We start from the raw sequence: 19,651 nt of genomic DNA, 5'->3' as shown, positions 1-19,651 counted from the left end.
AAAAGGATAATAATATTATGCTTTCTTTCTTGGAACGATGTTGTTGTGATAGACCGTGCGTGAAAAACAGCAGGGAATCTGTATTTAAGTGACCTCAATATTATACGTAAACCTAAATGTACATTTTTAGGTGGTGTCGGAATTAGTCTATAGCTCTGCCTGAACTGCTGTCCAATTGGTTTACAAGTCCGGCTGAAGTGACAGGCCATCAAAAACTGCACAGTATGACTGATTCGGAGACGGCCCTCAACACTCGCCCAGTCGTGTCGAGAGGATCGGTGTCTTTGCAGGTTAGTACGCTGTTATTTTCAATGAAATCTATTGTAAAATGATTTCTTTGATATCATGGCACACTTTTGTCACCAAAATTAGGCAAATTGTTGTTTTTTACAATTACTGCAGCTCTGAAACCACATTTTGTGGCGATAACTTTGCCAGTGTGCCCGACAATGTGATGCCGGCATGGTGACTTATCCGTTTACAGTAAATAAAGCCACACAGACTATTGAAAGCTTACTCTAATTGTATCTCACTTACATAAGTTAGCACCGTAATGGGTAAATGTGCACTAAACAACTTTTTGTTTTCTCAGATTACACGGAATTGAGCACCCGGGCCAGGACTGACACTTTCCGGAGCCTGTCCGAGACGGAACTCGAGCCGAGGAATCATAGGTCCAGGTGTGACAGAAAACTTAAAGCTCATGTCTGACGATGACTTTTTTGCGTCAGGAAGTAAAGTGTGTTGTTTTCCCATGCAAGCAAGCCCTTTTGTTGGGTCAAATGACATCAGAAATGCTGCTTCTACATGGATTTTACCTAAAATGTGCCAAAAATATATAAAAAGTTTGTTCGGATCTTGTTCAAAACCTGCTATGATGCACATATAATGCCATTGATGATTTGTTTTCACTTATTAAGTCATATGTTACATCTGCTATGCTATTAGAATCGAAAGTGATGCCTTGTATGGAGTCTAAGTGCTGTCTGTATGATGTAACCAAGGTCGGCTTTTCTACCTAAATTCTTGACGCGAAACGCTGTTACGCGTGACGCTTTCAACGTCAACTTTAATGAATAAATCTGTGTGTCATGGTACTGGAACTTTGTGATCTTTTTTAAAACAGATTATACCTATGGAAAAAGTGCCTTTAATTCAAATTTGAAGGGGTTGGGTTCCCTTATAGGTTACATTATCCTAAACGGAAGTGGAATTTGGGGGGTTACATGCAGTCGGTTTGCTACTTAGTACATATGATGCAGGTCCTGGTGCATAAGATTTTAAAAATGTATCTGAAATGAAGAGTTTAGGTGTCAGTTTAAAGGTACATGTGTAAGTCACAGGGCAAAAGGCCTGATTTGTGCATTTCTTTGTATGTTAGTGGTTGCCAGCCTCAATAGTAGGGCATGGTTTTTGCCTTCAAATGGCAGTGCCGGTAGCTGTCAAAACCGGTTCATATGCTCTAAGGTAATTATTTTGAGTTACACCGTATAGAATTTTTTCAAATGCAGTTTTTTTGTAAGTTTATGAAACCACCTTTCCAGTCATGTATAGTTATATATTGGCTTATCGCTCGGTCATGGTGAAATTTGAGATCAAAGATTGCGAATTCTATATATAACAAAGAAGGAAATTAATTGGGCATGTGTAACCTTTAAGAACTTCCGACCAAGTTAGTCGTCTTCCAGAATGTTGACAATTTACCATCAAAAACTCTCTGTATTGCAAAACATAACTACCAGATGTCATTTTGACCCAATTAAGGGCTGTTTGCAATTGGGCTGTTGCACTTGGGGTCCTAAGGGGGGTAAATGCTTGAAAATCACTCCGAAACCTGTTCCGAAGACACATTCTAAGACTACGTAAACACTCGGTATTGTTTTTCAGTGACATTTTGACATTAATTTGCATCAATCTCAATAATGAACCTAATTCCTGTCTTTATTTCATCTGTATTTATTGCTATTGTTTACTTTTAGCCTTTTACTATTTAAAATGTAATGTGTGTTGTTTTTCCATGCAAGCAATTTTGGACCGACACTGCTATCTGCCTTCGCTTTCAATCCCGCCAGGCAGATCTACTCAGAATAACACTACTTTGCCTTATTTTTCCTGTTTGGATATCTTGCTGAGTTCAAGTTAAATCAAGTATTCAGCTGAAAACACAAAAAGGATAATATATTATGCTTTCTTTCTTGGAACGATGTTGTTGTGATAGACCGTGCGTGAAAAACAGCAGGGAATCTGTATTTAAGTGACCTCAATATTATACGTAAACCTAAATGTACATTTTTAGGTGGTGTCGGAATTAGTCTATAGCTCTGCCTGAACTGCTGTCCAATTGGTTTACAAGTCCGGCTGAAGTGACAGGCCATCAAAAACTGCACAGTATGACTGATTCGGAGACGGCCCTCAACACTCGCCCAGTCGTGTCGAGAGGATCGGTGTCTTTGCAGGTTAGTACGCTGTTATTTTCAATGAAATCTATTGTAAAATGATTTCTTTGATATCATGGCACAGTTTTGTCACCAAAATTAGGCAAATTGTTGTTTTTTTACAATTACTGCAGCTCTGAAACCACATTTTGTGGCGATAACTTTGCCAGTGTGCCCGCCAATGTGATGCCGGCATGGTGACTTATCCGTTTACAGTAAATAAAGCCACACAGACTATTGAAAGCTTACTCTAATTGTATCTCACTTACATAAGTTAGCACCGTAATGGGTAAATGTGCACTAAACAACTTTTTGTTTTCTCAGATTACACGGAATTGAGCACCCGGGCCAGACTGACACTTTCCGGAGCCTGTCCGAGACGGAACTCGAGCCGAGGAATCATAGGTCCAGGTGTGACAGAAAACTTAAAGCTCATGTCTGACGATGACTTTTTTGCGTCAGGAAGTAAAGTGTGTTGTTTTCCCATGCAAGCAAGCCCTTTTGTTGGGTCAAATGACATCAGAAATGCTGCTTCTACATGGATTTTACCTAAAATGTGCCAAAAAATATATAAAAAGTTTGTTCGGATCTTGTTCAAAACCTGCTATGATGCACATATAATGCCATTGATGATTTGTTTTCACTTATTAAGTCATATGTTACATCTGCTATGCTATTAGAATCGAAAGTGATGCCTTGTATGGAGTCTAAGTGCTGTCTGTATGATGTAACCAAGGTCGGCTTTTCTACCTTAATTCTTGACGCGAAACGCTGTTACGCGTGACGCTTTCAACGTCAACTTTAATGAATAAATCTGTGTGTCATGGTACTGGAACTTTGTGATCTTTTTTAAAACAGATTATACCTATGGAAAAAGTGCCTTTAATTCAAATTTGAAGGGGTTGGGTTCCCTTATAAGAACTTCCGACCAAGTTAGTCGTCTTCCAGAATGTTGACAATTTACCATCAAAAACTCTCTGTATTGCAAAACATAACTACCAGATGTCATTTTGACCCAATTAAGGGCTGTTTGCAATTGGGCTGTTGCACTTGGGGTCCTAAGGGGGGTAAATGCTTGAAAATCACTCCGAAACCTGTTCCGAAGACACATTCTAAGACTACGTAAACACTCGGTATTGTTTTTCAGTGACATTTTGACATTAATTTGCATCAATCTCAATAATGAACCTAATTCCTGTCTTTATTTCATCTGTATTTATTGCTATTGTTTACTTTTAGCCTTTTACTATTTAAAATGTAATGTGTGTTGTTTTTCCATGCAAGCAATTTTGGACCGACACTGCTATCTGCCTTCGCTTTCAATCCCGCCAGGCAGATCTACTCAGAATAACACTACTTTGCCTTATTTTTCCTGTTTGGATATCTTGCTGAGTTTCAAGTTAAATCAAGTATTCAGCTGAAAACACAAAAAGGATAATAATATTATGCTTTCTTTCTTGGAACGATGTTGTTGTGATAGACCGTGCGTGAAAAACAGCAGGGAATCTGTATTTAAGTGACCTCAATATTATACGTAAACCTAAATGTACATTTTTAGGTGGTGTCGGAATTAGTCTATAGCTCTGCCTGAACTGCTGTCCAATTGGTTTACAAGTCCGGCTGAAGTGACAGGCCATCAAAAACTGCACAGTATGACTGATTCGGAGACGGCCCTCAACACTCGCCCAGTCGTGTCGAGAGGATCGGTGTCTTTGCAGGTTAGTACGCTGTTATTTTCAATGAAATCTATTGTAAAATGATTTCTTTGATATCATGGCACACTTTTGTCACCAAAATTAGGCAAATTGTTGTTTTTTACAATTACTGCAGCTCTGAAACCACATTTTGTGGCGATAACTTTGCCAGTGTGCCCGACAATGTGATGCCGGCATGGTGACTTATCCGTTTACAGTAAATAAAGCCACACAGACTATTGAAAGCTTACTCTAATTGTATCTCACTTACATAAGTTAGCACCGTAATGGGTAAATGTGCACTAAACAACTTTTTGTTTTCTCAGATTACACGGAATTGAGCACCCGGGCCAGACTGACACTTTCCGGAGCCTGTCCGAGACGGAACTCGAGCCGAGGAATCATAGGTCCAGGTGTGACAGAAAACTTAAAGCTCATGTCTGACGATGACTTTTTTTGCGTCAGGAAGTAAAGTGTGTTGTTTTCCCATGCAAGCAAGCCCTTTTGTTGGGTCAAATGACATCAGAAATGCTGCTTCTACATGGATTTTACCTAAAATGTGCCAAAAAATATATAAAAAGTTTGTTCGGATCTTGTTCAAAACCTGCTATGATGCACATATAATGCCATTGATGATTTGTTTTCACTTATTAAGTCATATGTTACATCTGCTATGCTATTAGAATCGAAAGTGATGCCTTGTATGGAGTCTAAGTGCTGTCTGTATGATGTAACCAAGGTCGGCTTTTCTACCTAATTCTTGACGCGAAACGCTGTTACGCGTGACGCTTTCAACGTCAACTTTAATGAATAAATCTGTGTGTCATGGTACTGGAACTTTGTGATCTTTTTTAAAACAGATTATACCTATGGAAAAAGTGCCTTTAATTCAAATTTGAAGGGGTTGGGTTCCCTTATAGGTTACATTATCCTAAACGGAAGTGGAATTTGGGGGGTTACATGCAGTCGGTTTGCTACTTAGTACATATGATGCAGGTCCTGGTGCATAAGATTTTAAAAATGTATCTGAAATGAAGAGTTTAGGTGTCAGTTTAAAGGTACATGTGTAAGTCACAGGGCAAAAGGCCTGATTTGTGCATTTCTTTGTATGTTAGTGGTTGCCAGCCTCAATAGTAGGGCATGGTTTTTGCCTTCAAATGGCAGTGCCGGTAGCTGTCAAAACCGGTTCATATGCTCTAAGGTAATTATTTTGAGTTACACCGTATAGAATTTTTTCAAATGCAGTTTTTTTGTAAGTTTATGAAACCACCTTTCCAGTCATGTATAGTTATATATTGGCTTATCGCTCGGTCATGGTGAAATTTGAGATCAAAGATTGCGAATTCTATATATAACAAAGAAGGAAATTAATTGGGCATGTGTAACCTTTAAGAACTTCCGACCAAGTTAGTCGTCTTCCAGAATGTTGACAATTTACCATCAAAAACTCTCTGTATTGCAAAACATAACTACCAGATGTCATTTTGACCCAATTAAGGGCTGTTTGCAATTGGGCTGTTGCACTTGGGGTCCTAAGGGGGGTAAATGCTTGAAAATCACTCCGAAACCTGTTCCGAAGACACATTCTAAGACTACGTAAACACTCGGTATTGTTTTTCAGTGACATTTTGACATTAATTTGCATCAATCTCAATAATGAACCTAATTCCTGTCTTTATTTCATCTGTATTTATTGCTATTGTTTACTTTTAGCCTTTTACTATTTAAAATGTAATGTGTGTTGTTTTTCCATGCAAGCAATTTTGGACCGACACTGCTATCTGCCTTCGCTTTCAATCCCGCCAGGCAGATCTACTCAGAATAACACTACTTTGCCTTATTTTTCCTGTTTGGATATCTTGCTGAGTTCAAGTTAAATCAAGTATTCAGCTGAAAACACAAAAAGGATAATAATATTATGCTTTCTTTCTTGGAACGATGTTGTTGTGATAGACCGTGCGTGAAAAACAGCAGGGAATCTGTATTTAAGTGACCTCAATATTATACGTAAACCTAAATGTACATTTTTAGGTGGTGTCGGAATTAGTCTATAGCTCTGCCTGAACTGCTGTCCAATTGGTTTACAAGTCCGGCTGAAGTGACAGGCCATCAAAAACTGCACAGTATGACTGATTCGGAGACGGCCCTCAACACTCGCCCAGTCGTGTCGAGAGGATCGGTGTCTTTGCAGGTTAGTACGCTGTTATTTTCAATGAAATCTATTGTAAAATGATTTCTTTGATATCATGGCACACTTTTGTCACCAAAATTAGGCAAATTGTTGTTTTTTACAATTACTGCAGCTCTGAAACCACATTTTGTGGCGATAACTTTGCCAGTGTGCCCGACAATGTGATGCCGGCATGGTGACTTATCCGTTTACAGTAAATAAAGCCACACAGACTATTGAAAGCTTACTCTAATTGTATCTCACTTACATAAGTTAGCACCGTAATGGGTAAATGTGCACTAAACAACTTTTTGTTTTCTCAGATTACACGGAATTGAGCACCCGGGCCAGACTGACACTTTCCGGAGCCTGTCCGAGACGGAACTCGAGCCGAGGAATCATAGGTCCAGGTGTGACAGAAAACTTAAAGCTCATGTCTGACGATGACTTTTTTTGCGTCAGGAAGTAAAGTGTGTTGTTTTCCCATGCAAGCAAGCCCTTTTGTTGGGTCAAATGACATCAGAAATGCTGCTTCTACATGGATTTTACCTAAAATGTGCCAAAAAATATATAAAAAGTTTGTTCGGATCTTGTTCAAAACCTGCTATGATGCACATATAATGCCATTGATGATTTGTTTTCACTTATTAAGTCATATGTTACATCTGCTATGCTATTAGAATCGAAAGTGATGCCTTGTATGGAGTCTAAGTGCTGTCTGTATGATGTAACCAAGGTCGGCTTTTCTACCTTAATTCTTGACGCGAAACGCTGTTACGCGTGACGCTTTCAACGTCAACTTTAATGAATAAATCTGTGTGTCATGGTACTGGAACTTTGTGATCTTTTTTAAAACAGATTATACCTATGGAAAAAGTGCCTTTAATTCAAATTTGAAGGGGTTGGGTTCCCTTATAGGTTACATTATCCTAAACGGAAGTGGAATTTGGGGGGTTACATGCAGTCGGTTTGCTACTTAGTACATATGATGCAGGTCCTGGTGCATAAGATTTTAAAAATGTATCTGAAATGAAGAGTTTAGGTGTCAGTTTAAAGGTACATGTGTAAGTCACAGGGCAAAAGGCCTGATTTGTGCATTTCTTTGTATGTTAGTGGTTGCCAGCCTCAATAGTAGGGCATGGTTTTTGCCTTCAAATGGCAGTGCCGGTAGCTGTCAAAACCGGTTCATATGCTCTAAGGTAATTATTTTGAGTTACACCGTATAGAATTTTTTCAAATGCAGTTTTTTTGTAAGTTTATGAAACCACCTTTCCAGTCATGTATAGTTATATATTGGCTTATCGCTCGGTCATGGTGAAATTTGAGATCAAAGATTGCGAATTCTATATATAACAAAGAAGGAAATTAATTGGGCATGTGTAACCTTTAAGAACTTCCGACCAAGTTAGTCGTCTTCCAGAATGTTGACAATTTACCATCAAAAACTCTCTGTATTGCAAAACATAACTACCAGATGTCATTTTGACCCAATTAAGGGCTGTTTGCAATTGGGCTGTTGCACTTGGGGTCCTAAGGGGGGTAAATGCTTGAAAATCACTCCGAAACCTGTTCCGAAGACACATTCTAAGACTACGTAAACACTCGGTATTGTTTTTCAGTGACATTTTGACATTAATTTGCATCAATCTCAATAATGAACCTAATTCCTGTCTTTATTTCATCTGTATTTATTGCTATTGTTTACTTTTAGCCTTTTACTATTTAAAATGTAATGTGTGTTGTTTTTCCATGCAAGCAATTTTGGACCGACACTGCTATCTGCCTTCGCTTTCAATCCCGCCAGGCAGATCTACTCAGAATAACACTACTTTGCCTTATTTTTCCTGTTTGGATATCTTGCTGAGTTCAAGTTAAATCAAGTATTCAGCTGAAAACACAAAAAGGATAATAATATTATGCTTTCTTTCTTGGAACGATGTTGTTGTGATAGACCGTGCGTGAAAAACAGCAGGGAATCTGTATTTAAGTGACCTCAATATTATACGTAAACCTAAATGTACATTTTTAGGTGGTGTCGGAATTAGTCTATAGCTCTGCCTGAACTGCTGTCCAATTGGTTTACAAGTCCGGCTGAAGTGACAGGCCATCAAAAACTGCACAGTATGACTGATTCGGAGACGGCCCTCAACACTCGCCCAGTCGTGTCGAGAGGATCGGTGTCTTTGCAGGTTAGTACGCTGTTTTTTTCAATGAAATCTATTGTAAAATGATTTCTTTGATATCATGGCACACTTTTGTCACCAAAATTAGGCAAATTGTTGTTTTTTACAATTACTGCAGCTCTGAAACCACATTTTGTGGCGATAACTTTGCCAGTGTGCCCGACAATGTGATGCCGGCATGGTGACTTATCCGTTTACAGTAAATAAAGCCACACAGACTATTGAAAGCTTACTCTAATTGTATCTCACTTACATAAGTTAGCACCGTAATGGGTAAATGTGCACTAAACAACTTTTTGTTTTCTCAGATTACACGGAATTGAGCACCCGGGCCAGACTGACACTTTCCGGAGCCTGTCCGAGACGGAACTCGAGCCGAGGAATCATAGGTCCAGGTGTGACAGAAAACTTAAAGCTCATGTCTGACGATGACTTTTTTTGCGTCAGGAAGTAAAGTGTGTTGTTTTCCCATGCAAGCAAGCCCTTTTGTTGGGTCAAATGACATCAGAAATGCTGCTTCTACATGGATTTTACCTAAAATGTGCCAAAAAATATATAAAAAGTTTGTTCGGATCTTGTTCAAAACCTGCTATGATGCACATATAATGCCATTGATGATTTGTTTTCACTTATTAAGTCATATGTTACATCTGCTATGCTATTAGAATCGAAAGTGATGCCTTGTATGGAGTCTAAGTGCTGTCTGTATGATGTAACCAAGGTCGGCTTTTCTACCTTAATTCTTGACGCGAAACGCTGTTACGCGTGACGCTTTCAACGTCAACTTTAATGAATAAATCTATGTGTCATGGTACTGGAACTTTGTGATCTTTTTTAAAACAGATTATACCTATGGAAAAAGTGCCTTTAATTCAAATTTGAAGGGGTTGGGTTCCCTTATAGGTTACATTATCCTAAACGGAAGTGGAATTTGGGGGGTTACATGCAGTCGGTTTGCTACTTAGTACATATGATGCAGGTCCTGGTGCATAAGATTTTAAAAATGTATCTGAAATGAAGAGTTTAGGTGTCAGTTTAAAGGTACATGTGTAAGTCACAGGGCAAAAGGCCTGATTTGTGCATTTCTTTGTATGTTAGTGGTTGCCAGCCTCAATAGTAGGGCATGGTTTTTGCCTTCAAATGGCAGTGCCGGTAGCTGTCAAAACCGGTTCATATGCTCTAAGGTAATTATTTTGAGTTACACCGTATAGAATTTTTTCAAATGCAGTTTTTTTGTAAGTTTATGAAACCACCTTTCCAGTCATGTATAGTTATATATTGGCTTATCGCTCGGTCATGGTGAAATTTGAGATCAAAGATTGCGAATTCTATATATAACAAAGAAGGAAATTAATTGGGCATGTGTAACCTTTAAGAACTTCCGACCAAGTTAGTCGTCTTCCAGAATGTTGACAATTTACCATCAAAAACTCTCTGTATTGCAAAACATAACTACCAGATGTCATTTTGACCCAATTAAGGGCTGTTTGCACTTGGGGTCCTAAGGGGGGTAAATGCTTGAAAATCACTCCGAAACCTGTTCCGAAGACACATTCTAAGACTACGTAAACACTCGGTATTGTTTTTCAGTGACATTTTGACATTAATTTGCATCAATCTCAATAATGAACCTAATTCCTGTCTTTATTTCATCTGTATTTATTGCTATTGTTTACTTTTAGCCTTTTACTATTTAAAATGTAATGTGTGTTGTTTTTCCATGCAAGCAATTTTGGACCGACACTGCTATCTGCCTTCGCTTTCAATCCCGCCAGGCAGATCTACTCAGAATAACACTACTTTGCCTTATTTTTCCTGTTTGGATATCTTGCTGAGTTCAAGTTAAATCAAGTATTCAGCTGAAAACACAAAAAGGATAATAATATTATGCTTTCTTTCTTGGAACGATGTTGTTGTGATAGACCGTGCGTGAAAAACAGCAGGGAATCTGTATTTAAGTGACCTCAATATTATACGTAAACCTAAATGTACATTTTTAGGTGGTGTCGGAATTAGTCTATAGCTCTGCCTGAACTGCTGTCCAATTGGTTTACAAGTCCGGCTGAAGTGACAGGCCATCAAAAACTGCACAGTATGACTGATTCGGAGACGGCCCTCAACACTCGCCCAGTCGTGTCGAGAGGATCGGTGTCTTTGCAGGTTAGTACGCTGTTATTTTCAATGAAATCTATTGTAAAATGATTTCTTTGATATCATGGCACACTTTTGTCACCAAAATTAGGCAAATTGTTGTTTTTTACAATTACTGCAGCTCTGAAACCACATTTTGTGGCGATAACTTTGCCAGTGTGCCCGACAATGTGATGCCGGCATGGTGACTTATCCGTTTACAGTAAATAAAGCCACACAGACTATTGAAAGCTTACTCTAAGTGTATCTCACTTACATAAGTTAGCACCGTAATGGGTAAATGTGCACTAAACAACTTTTTGTTTTCTCAGATTACACGGAATTGAGCACCCGGGCCAGACTGACACTTTCCGGAGCCTGTCCGAGACGGAACTCGAGCCGAGGAATCATAGGTCCAGGTGTGACAGAAAACTTAAAGCTCATGTCTGACGATGACTTTTTTTGCGTCAGGAAGTAAAGTGTGTTGTTTTCCCATGCAAGCAAGCCCTTTTGTTGGGTCAAATGACATCAGAAATGCTGCTTCTACATGGATTTTACCTAAAATGTGCCAAAAAATATATAAAAAGTTTGTTCGGATCTTGTTCAAAACCTGCTATGATGCACATATAATGCCATTGATGATTTGTTTTCACTTATTAAGTCATATGTTACATCTGCTATGCTATTAGAATCGAAAGTGATGCCTTGTATGGAGTCTAAGTGCTGTCTGTATGATGTAACCAAGGTCGGCTTTTCTACCTTAATTCTTGACGCGAAACGCTGTTACGCGTGACGCTTTCAACGTCAACTTTAATGAATAAATCTGTGTGTCATGGTACTGGAACTTTGTGATCTTTTTTAAAACAGATTATACCTATGGAAAAAGTGCCTTTAATTCAAATTTGAAGGGGTTGGGTTCCCTTATAGGTTACATTATCCTAAACGGAAGTGGAATTTGGGGGGTTACATGCAGTCGGTTTGCTACTTAGTACATATGATGCAGGTCCTGGTGCATAAGATTTTAAAAATGTATCTGAAATGAAGAGTTTAGGTGTCAGTTTAAAGGTACATGTGTAAGTCACAGGGCAAAAGGCCTGATTTGTGCATTTCTTTGTATGTTAGTGGTTGCCAGCCTCAATAGTAGGGCATGGTTTTTGCCTTCAAATGGCAGTGCCGGTAGCTGTCAAAACCGGTTCATATGCTCTAAGGTAATTATTTTGAGTTACACCGTATAGAATTTTTTCAAATGCAGTTTTTTTGTAAGTTTATGAAACCACCTTTCCAGTCATGTATAGTTATATATTGGCTTATCGCTCGGTCATGGTGAAATTTGAGATCAAAGATTGCGAATTCTATATATAACAAAGAAGGAAATTAATTGGGCATGTGTAACCTTTAAGAACTTCCGACCAAGTTAGTCGTCTTCCAGAATGTTGACAATTTACCATCAAAAACTCTCTGTATTGCAAAACATAACTACCAGATGTCATTTTGACCCAATTAAGGGCTGTTTGCACTTGGGGTTCTAAGGGGGGTAAATGCTTGAAAATCACTCCGAAACCTGTTCCGAAGACACATTCTAAGACTACGTAAACACTCGGTATTGTTTTTCAGTGACATTTTGACATTAATTTGCATCAATCTCAATAATGAACCTAATTCCTGTCTTTATTTCATCTGTATTTATTGCTATTGTTTACTTTTAGCCTTTTACTATTTAAAATGTAATGTGTGTTGTTTTTCCATGCAAGCAATTTTGGACCGACACTGCTATCTGCCTTCGCTTTCAATCCCGCCAGGCAGATCTACTCAGAATAACACTACTTTGCCTTATTTTTCCTGTTTGGATATCTTGCTGAGTTCAAGTTAAATCAAGTATTCAGCTGAAAACACAAAAAGGATAATAATATTATGCTTTCTTTCTTGGAACGATGTTGTTGTGATAGACCGTGCGTGAAAAACAGCAGGGAATCTGTATTTAAGTGACCTCAATATTATACGTAAACCTAAATGTACATTTTTAGGTGGTGTCGGAATTAGTCTATAGCTCTGCCTGAACTGCTGTCCAATTGGTTTACAAGTCCGGCTGAAGTGACAGGCCATCAAAAACTGCACAGTATGACTGATTCGGAGACGGCCCTCAACACTCGCCCAGTCGTGTCGAGAGGATCGGTGTCTTTGCAGGTTAGTACGCTGTTATTTTCAATGAAATCTATTGTAAAATGATTTCTTTGATATCATGGCACACTTTTGTCACCAAAATTAGGCAAATTGTTGTTTTTTACAATTACTGCAGCTCTGAAACCACATTTTGTGGCGATAACTTTGCCAGTGTGCCCGACAATGTGATGCCGGCATGGTGACTTATCCGTTTACAGTAAATAAAGCCACACAGACTATTGAAAGCTTACTCTAAGTGTATCTCACTTACATAAGTTAGCACCGTAATGGGTAAATGTGCACTAAACAACTTTTTGTTTTCTCAGATTACACGGAATTGAGCACCCGGGCCAGACTGACACTTTCCGGAGCCTGTCCGAGACGGAACTCGAGCCGAGGAATCATAGGTCCAAGTGTGACAGAAAACTTAAAGCTCATGTCTGACGATTACTTTTTTTGCGTCAGGAAGTAAAGTGTGTTGTTTTCCCATGCAAGCAAGCCCTTTTGTTGGGTCAAATGACATCAGAAATGCTGCTTCTACATGGATTTTACCTAAAATGTGCCAAAAAATATATAAAAAGTTTGTTCGGATCTTGTTCAAAACCTGCTATGATGCACATATAATGCCATTGATGATTTGTTTTCACTTATTAAGTCATATGTTACATCTGCTATGCTATTAGAATCGAAAGTGATGCCTTGTATGGAGTCTAAGTGCTGTCTGTATGATGTAACCAAGGTCGGCTTTTCTACCTAAATTCTTGACGCGAAACGCTGTTACGCGTGACGCTTTCAACGTCAACTTTAATGAATAAATCTGTGTGTCATGGTACTGGAACTTTGTGATCTTTTTTAAAACAGATTATACCTATGGAAAAAGTGCCTTTAATTCAAATTTGAAGGGGTTGGGTTCCCTTATAGGTTACATTATCCTAAACGGAAGTGGAATTTGGGGGGTTACATGCAGTCGGTTTGCTACTTAGTACATATGATGCAGGTCCTGGTGCATAAGATTTTAAAAATGTATCTGAAATGAAGAGTTTAGGTGTCAGTTTAAAGGTACATGTGTAAGTCACAGGGCAAAAGGCCTGATTTGTGCATTTCTTTGTATGTTAGTGGTTGCCAGCCTCAATAGTAGGGCATGGTTTTTGCCTTCAAATGGCAGTGCCGGTAGCTGTCAAAACCGGTTCATATGCTCTAAGGTAATTATTTTGAGTTACACCGTATAGAATTTTTTCAAATGCAGTTTTTTTGTAAGTTTATGAAACCACCTTTCCAGTCATGTATAGTTATATATTGGCTTATCGCTCGGTCATGGTGAAATTTGAGATCAAAGATTGCGAATTCTATATATAACAAAGAAGGAAATTAATTGGGCATGTGTAACCTCTAGCGTTTTGATGATGCTGCGAAGCAGCTCGTCTAAGTTATCATACCATGAAAAAATTCTTCACAATTGCGACCTATGTAAAAGACCGAGCCAGTCCGATTGAGATAGCTCGATTTTTCTAATCGGCATACCTCGCGGATAATCATTCATAAAGGTATAGGAAGCTCAACTATAAATAGGACAGCATATTCTGGGAAATTGATTTAATTATAGTTTGAAAACGTTCATTTTAAATCAGCTATATATAACAACTATGCATTTTCTGTAATGTATTTGGCATTTGTCGTATTTAGTAAATAAATTTTGAATTGAAACGTGTATAATTAACTTTCAACGCGATCATGAGTGTAAAGAAAACGAATTATTTCGAACCTGCCATTTGTAAACGTTGTAGCGACTACGGTATATAAACAGCATAACAGCCTTACGACGTCTGTGAAACTCGCTCTTATGCGTGCTTTCTTTTTTTGCATATTTAATTAACTTTTCAAACAGAAATTACAGAGCCACATCAGTGCACATACTGTGTTTGATGATTCATTCGTTTGTTGGATATTGTTTGCTGTTTTAAACACATATTAAGTCGTATCGCGGAGATTTAGTTAACCTTACCATGTGTTCATGGGCGAACTCACGTATTCAAGTGCTCTTACGACTATGTGCTCATACCTACTTTCGGGAATCATCATGCAATTATTGCCGTACTTAACGAACAAACATGACTAAGCTTATTGAATTAGAGAAAAAAACAATAATCAAAAGAGAAAAATTATATGTTCATGCACATGGGCATGTGAAATCACGTCCGTACACATAGCGTCATTAACTTAGGAAAGGAATCAAAGAAATATAACGTTTGGTACGATATACATGGGAAATGAAAGGGCATGATGTAATTAAAGAGCAAGTCAAATTTTGAATTTATGTGCTGAAACGTTATGTTATAACCCACAAACGTTTTACTGTAACATAACGTTTTTTTAAGATAAGTGGTACAGAAAATACGCGTCGAATATCTTTTTAAAGATATTTCTTGTTATATTTGATCGAGAATGTAACCCGCCTCCCAGTTTCGCTGAATGGCTCAAGTTCCCCACGAGTACTACTTCTACGGTGGCATAGAGGTGACATTCACTTCTCTTTTTACGATGGCATAGTGCAATTTAAAAAAAAAGCGGTGCAGTAAATAAAGGCAGAGCGCATTAAACAAAAGAGGAGAGAATTTTCGCTGTCTCGAGATCCCGAGTTAGTCAGCCAATCAAATTTTGCTTAACATGTGTAAATATTCTGTACGCATATATAGCTGGTCAAAGCATGCAATGACCACACCTCCACACTATACACCCCTCTCCACTCCACCCTCCCTCCTTTGTGAATAAAATTGAGATAGGTCCCTTCACCTTTAAAGAGAAAAATAGATGAGCGGTCTGCACCCGCAAGGCGGTGCTCTTGTTTAAAACTTGTTATGCCGGAAGTAACGTCATGACGTCATATGTCGTTCTATAAAAGTTATAATCGTATCTTTACTTCGCGCTGTGAATACAACGAAACATAAATTAGGACAAACATATTATTAAATACCGGGTAAAAATAAAATCAAAAAAGTTAAACGTAGCTTGCATTCTGATTCACCTTAATGTGAAGTGCTCAAATTCAATGTAAATCGGTACTTGCTCTCCGTTGAAAGTCGTCTACAGTCGTCTGCAATTTACTATAGTTACAATATGCTGCTTGTGCGGGTTAAGGGTAATGCTATTGTCGATGGCGACGATGCTGATGACAGTGTTTATTTGATGTGCTAATTAAGTTCTGGTAATATTTCTGATGTCGGTGGTGGTGATGTGGATTTCAATGGCAGTGCTTCTGATTTATGCTGTGATGCTGTTAATATTGATGCTGATTTAAGTGCAGGTGGTGCTTATGTCGGAGATTGCGACACTGGTATCGGATTGCGGTTGCCCGGTAGCTGATGTTTCCAAACACTGTTTTTAGATTATCAGTTGTATAATACTTATTAGGGTATGCCATTCCTTAAAAAAATATTATCGTATCAATATTTCGTGCTATGAATGCAAAGAAAAATAAAGTTGGAACACGTTCTCACAAGCAGGTGTTTTACATCGCTTTGTGTACTACTACCTCAACCGAGATTTCACTAAAATAATGAAATATATATAATATATAATATATAAAATCCCTGAAGTATATGAATCTTTACAAATTGAAAATTAAACGTTTCCGTGACTTGTATTATGTAGTAAGTAACTGAATACCCGTACTCACACTGTTCTCTGAAAAGAATGACAAATAAGGATAACGTCTAAAAAGAATGACAAATAAGGATAACGTTTTCACCGATTTATTTAACTGACGCAACTAGAACATTCGTATGTCATGACCGATATATTTTTATTATTTGTTTTCGCCCATGCAAATATCCTTATTCCGCAGCAGCGCAATTAAGCATATACATTGCTTAATACTTTAATTGTGTTACATTATGTTAAACATTCTATTATGCAAAATTATGATTTTGTTAGCTATTATTTAATCACCTAAATCATCGCTACGGCAACAACTTTTATTATTTCCACGACTTTAACCTCTATTACTAAGAATACTTTCAGCTCGATTGAAACCCAGTTACCTGCAAATAAGCAGAATTTTGCCCTTTAGTGAACTGCAAAAGTTTGTTAAGGAATATATTCAACTTCTTCATATCCCTTTTTCACTAAAGTTATTCATTTGAAACTTTACACATGTGTTCGAAAAGATTGTGTGAAGTAACTTACCAGGTGTCATTAATCTGTCATGCAATTTGGCAGAATGACGCCCCCTTTTGCAATTATAAATTGTGTTGAGGTCAACGTAAAACTTCTCCATATCACTATGTCTACTTCAGGTATATAATAAAAACTTCACAAATATGGTTCAGTTAATTGTGTGAGGTCGATGCTCATGGTTGTTTGTTACTCTGGAACATTATTTAGCAGAATTATATAAAAAAAAAACAACAGTAAAACTCAAGAAGCTGCAGCAGTCACAATTTGTATATTGGAAAAGGAAAACGTGCAATTTCTCAATATCACTGTTTTTACTAATGCAGGTCTCATTATTCTGATCAGCAATTTTGAAGAATATTCCCCTTTTGTACTTATACAATACTGGCTAAATTATTCGTGCATCCACTTCATAGGATCATATAAAACATACACTGACCAAGAAAAATTACTTTGACAAGCCTTTAATCACGAGTATGTCCCCATTTTTATAACGAAAAGTCAGGTTAACGATTTACTAGTTTAAAAAAATATATATTTATATATAACATTTTGTATGAAAACATTGTAACGACCGACTAAAATTGTTACACTATACTTAACACATTGTTATATTGAAGTACTGGTACATGTGACACTGGCATATGTTATCATTTATAAACGAATACATGACGTAATATAAGTGCTGTTCATACTAGAAGCATTAACTGTATTACAGTTTAAACATTGTGCTTTAATATTAACAAGAAATATCTTTAAAAAAGATATACGGTGTTGATAGTTCAATGAATGAGATCAAGGATAGCGAATGTCTTTTTCTGTGCAGTTCTTAGCTGCATCACACGCAGTACGGGATGTTACGCGGAGTTTTCGCGGCTTATTTTACATTATTACATATTGCTGGTCATAAACCTATAGATACCAAACGGAAAACCAAAAGAAGAATGGAAGTGAAATTAAAACATATGAGTCAACCGGCCACACGCGAAGTATCCGTATTTATAGGCGCGTTCTTCGAACAAACCTGTTTTAGTGGTTTGTCGGGCATTGCTATTTGATTTGATTATTAACAGTATCGAGAATAATCGCGCTCATGCTTAATACATTAGTCAATATGGTGGAATAAGTATTGTTAAATTAATCAAAAATAATATTTATCATTGTATTGTTGAAATCACATTAAAAATCTATTATTGACATACCATAATTATATTGCTTAATATCTTCATTTAACACATTTCTGGTCTAAAGAAAATTTCAGATCACCTAGTTCACGAAAGCGTCTTTAATATATAATGATTATTTTAACTGGCCGCGAACTCCGGTGATGACCTGTATATAATCTCTGACATGCACACACTGGCCGCGAATTGACCCAATACCTCGCGGGTTGAAATGCAATGCATTAAATGGACTCGCTTCCACTGCTCTTTATACTTTTACACGTTAACATGTTGACAGGAATATGGAAGTATAAGTACTAAATATGAGAACATTGCCTTTAAGTATAAACGCTTTTGCCCTGGCAATCCTCTGAAAATAAAAGATGCAGCACAAACTGTATTGATGCTAAAAAGCATTTAGTTTATAATGGCATCGTGTTGAAGGGATCCACGGCACCAATCATTCTTATGAACATACCAATTGATTGACTTGATCATCACTGCAGTTGTGTCTGATGCAGTGATATCTTCTTGAAGTGTCGCATTTTGAATCAGATGCAGATTCCCATATTTCTACACAGATGCCCAGACTCATGCACAAAACATTGTAACTATTTGATGCACGATGAAATGAAAAATAATTAAATCTCGGGATTGATGACATATGTGCCTCTATTTTATCAAAGGCGAGACTTTATTATTTTTCATTTCATCATGCACCAAATAGTAACAATGTTTTGTGCATGACTCTGGGCCCCAGAGTGCGGTTTCAACCAACGAGGCTCTATCTTCACAAAGATATAGGTACCTGAATTTTCATAACCGACTCAATTGCCCAATTTACCAGCTTTCATCAAAGTCTAAATTATTTAATATACTAGGAAAATATCTGAATTTTAAATGTGATATTTCTTACGAAACTGGCGAAATTAACGCTTCAAAATAGAAAATTGACATAAACTGCTTTTATATTTGACTTTGATCAACATGGATATAGACATAGTTAAATATTTTAATGAACAATAAAATTTACATATTAAACACATAAATATGTACTCTTTATGTAAATTCTCAGAAGCACACAACTAAGGCTGTTCTATGCCATAGTCGGGTAACATGTTACCAATAGCAGCTAATGTCCATGTGGAGTGCACCTTTTCCCTTGTGATTTACAAACACTGAAAACAGGGTAACATTATTTATTTGCACAGGCCCTTTTTTTACTAACTCATGAAGACAATTGACACAGATATTCACCGAAATTATTAATGTTGACAGACAAAATTACTTCCTTATATTTAAAATTCACATACTATGATCAGTTTCAAGTATAATTCGTCGATAGCGAAACACAATGCCAGCTTATCCAGCATGTATTAATATGTGCACAGAAGGTTAAATAAAAAAGCTTAAGCGCGACAAGAGGTCTTCTAAACAATGGTGTGTACCATATAATACCTGGTAGTTCCTGGTTATAAGTATATATAAATGGTATGATCCTCGTCGGGTGGCAAATTTTTACTCTAGAGGCGTCTAAATATCTGGC

The 19,651-nt window shown here is 37.5% G+C and overlaps 3 long non-coding RNA genes across 3 annotated transcripts; 2 read left to right on the top strand and 1 right to left on the bottom strand.

Annotated features, from left to right (window-relative positions):
- The first annotated feature begins 6 nt into the window (after positions 1-6).
- Positions 7-3,264, top strand: LOC127862496 (uncharacterized). Its single transcript, XR_008040651.1, has 2 exons — positions 7-290; positions 2,760-3,264. It is a non-coding gene; the product is annotated as an uncharacterized LOC127862496 (long non-coding RNA).
- Positions 2,900-9,957, bottom strand: LOC127862499 (uncharacterized). The gene is made up of 2 exons (XR_008040654.1): positions 9,333-9,957; positions 2,900-3,300 (listed from the first exon to the last, which is right to left on the bottom strand). It is a non-coding gene; the product is annotated as an uncharacterized LOC127862499 (long non-coding RNA).
- Positions 4,897-11,450, top strand: LOC127862498 (uncharacterized). The gene is made up of 2 exons (XR_008040653.1): positions 4,897-6,320; positions 10,945-11,450. It is a non-coding gene; the product is annotated as an uncharacterized LOC127862498 (long non-coding RNA).
- The last annotated feature ends 8,201 nt before the right edge of the window (positions 11,451-19,651 follow it).

Source organism: Dreissena polymorpha, chromosome 16, assembly GCF_020536995.1.
Source record: "Dreissena polymorpha isolate Duluth1 chromosome 16, UMN_Dpol_1.0, whole genome shotgun sequence".
Lineage (NCBI taxonomy): Eukaryota > Metazoa > Mollusca > Bivalvia > Myida > Dreissenidae > Dreissena > Dreissena polymorpha.
This window is presented reverse-complemented; position numbering and strand designations above follow the sequence as displayed.